The sequence below is a fragment of the Lactuca serriola genome, chromosome 1 (assembly GCF_051521515.1).
Source record: "Lactuca serriola cultivar US96UC23 chromosome 1, Lser_US96UC23_V15, whole genome shotgun sequence".
NCBI classification, from domain to species: domain Eukaryota; kingdom Viridiplantae; phylum Streptophyta; class Magnoliopsida; order Asterales; family Asteraceae; genus Lactuca; species Lactuca serriola.
Window position 1 is genome coordinate 155,266,920 of NC_136408.1, and position 2,269 is coordinate 155,269,188.

Here is a 2,269-nt window from a genome sequence, read left to right on the forward strand (position 1 = left end):
GATAGTAACTTTTTGTGTAAAAAGCTTGTCATCAAGAAGTTGCAACTCTGATAATCAAATTCACGACAAAAATGAGAGAAGATAGGAACAACTTTTGATTCTAATTTGTACTACACATTAAGAAAATGCTAATTTCCATGACCCACACAAAAACAAAAACAAGTAGTTCCCATCTTCTCTAAGAGGAGTCATCTACTTTTGGAATTTTAGATTAATGAATTTGTATTTTTTGCAAAGTATTAAATTAAGGATAATTTAAATAATTTGATGAGGGATTAATTACACTTACAGGAAGAACTGGAGGGACTTACTTCTAATTACCCTAATCGCTTCAAAGTTTACTATGTATTGAATCCGGTAGGTATTATTCTTAGTAACAAAAAGCCTATGATAAAAAAATAAATGATAGTAGGTTGCTGTTTGTTGCATTGAATTAAACCTAAGGGCCCTCATTGTTGGAAGTATTGGAGAGTTTTTATCAGCTGCTTTGCTGCCTCCAGAGCCATTAGCTGTAAGTGTTAACAGTTCTTGATGACTTGAATCTTAGTGAATGATTCAAATTGCTAAATGATAGAACTTTAATTTGTTCTAGGTCCAAAATGTTGTGGATTTTTCAAAGATGATTGGAGCATTAGATGTAAATGAAAATCTTACACATCTTGGTTAGTTTATATTAATATATTTATAAAAGTTTATTTCCTAAGATTATCTTTTCTCATTTTTTCAAAATATACATAAATATCTAGTAATGCTTCCATTGGATCCGAAATTAGGGAAAATGCTGATAATGGGTGCTTTTTTTTCGTTTCTTTGATCATATTCTTACAATTGTTGCTGGACTTAGTGTCAGGGATCATTTTCTTTTGCCTCAAGAGAACAAAGACGTGAGTAATCCAGCTACTTTCACACAAGGGCATTTTGGTCTTTTCCTGATATCTTTTGTATGTCTATTTCAGCAAGCTAGTACAACAAAATCAATATTTTCTGCAAAGGATTACAATGATCATATGGCACTTGTGTGTGAATATGAAGGATGGAAAGAAGCTGAAAGAGAAGGATATGCTTATAAATATTGCTGGAGGAATTTCCTTTATGCTCAAACACTTCAAGCTATACATTCTTTAAGTAATCGTTTATCCATATTTTAAAAGATGCTCAATTACTTGAGACTAAATCGGGGATTAGCAACAGATTAAGTCATAATCAATCATCGGTTAGCGCCATTATATGCTCAGGCCTTTATCCTGGCATTGCATCTGTAGTGGTATGTATGCTTAATGCTTATTTATTTAATTTACAATTTACAATACAATTGATAGATATATGAATCCATATGTTACTTAATTTTGTTCTTTTTTATTTTTAATATGTGCAGCATAGGGAGACATCAATGTCCTTCAAAACTATAGATGATGTCCAAGTCTTACTCTATGCAGTATGTATTAAAGAAATAGCAATGCACTTTCATTCATTTGTTTCATATTTTTTTCACATTTCTCTAATGATATTTTTCCTTGAGTCATAGAATGATTGGCTCATATCTTGTTTTTTGATATTTATACGCAGTTTTTTTCTTACGTCGGTGGTGGCGAAGTTCAAGATTAAGGGAGACTTGTAATCATGTTTGGCTTTCGTTTCCAGTAAGAAACAGAGTTGTATGATTATTTGTTAGTTTTATAGGAATGTATAACACATGTTAGCAATGTATTATTTTTGTTTAACATTTGAATGATTTTTTGTATGACATTATAATTTGTGCAATTTATTTTATATTATGCAATGGATTGTCTTTTTTGTATATGGTATTTTATTTCTGTTATAAGAAATTAAATGAAAATTTAATTTAAAAATTAATAAATATATAAATTTATTTTTTTTAAACATTTAAATTTACGATACGCAAAAATGTATGTCATCTTCATTTATGACATGGCCTTTCTTGACAGGGGCTTTCTTGATACGCATTGCGTGTCATTAACACGCGCGTCGTAAGGTTACGACACGCGAATGCGTGTCGTCTTCCTTTATGACAGGGCCTTCCTTGATACGCATTGCGTGTCGTAACCGCGCGTCGTAAATGCGCGTCGTAAATACGCGTCGTCTCTCTTTATGACAGGGCCTTCCTTGACACGCATTTGCGCGTCGTCTGAGCGTTTTACGATGCGCAATGAGCGTCGTAAAAGGCCTTTTTTCTAGTAGTGGGAACTTCTGCCAAAATCGAGAGGTGAAGCAAACATCACGATCCGAGACAATGGAGACCAGAACTGCA

The 2,269-nt window shown here is 32.7% G+C and overlaps 1 long non-coding RNA gene across 1 annotated transcript; it reads left to right on the top strand.

Annotated features, from left to right (window-relative positions):
• The first annotated feature begins 475 nt into the window (after positions 1–475).
• LOC145071632 (uncharacterized) lies at positions 476–1,096 on the top strand. Its single transcript, XR_013690644.1, has 3 exons — positions 476–662; positions 845–884; positions 957–1,096. It is a non-coding gene; the product is annotated as an uncharacterized LOC145071632 (long non-coding RNA).
• Positions 1,097–2,269: the final 1,173 nt, after the last annotated feature.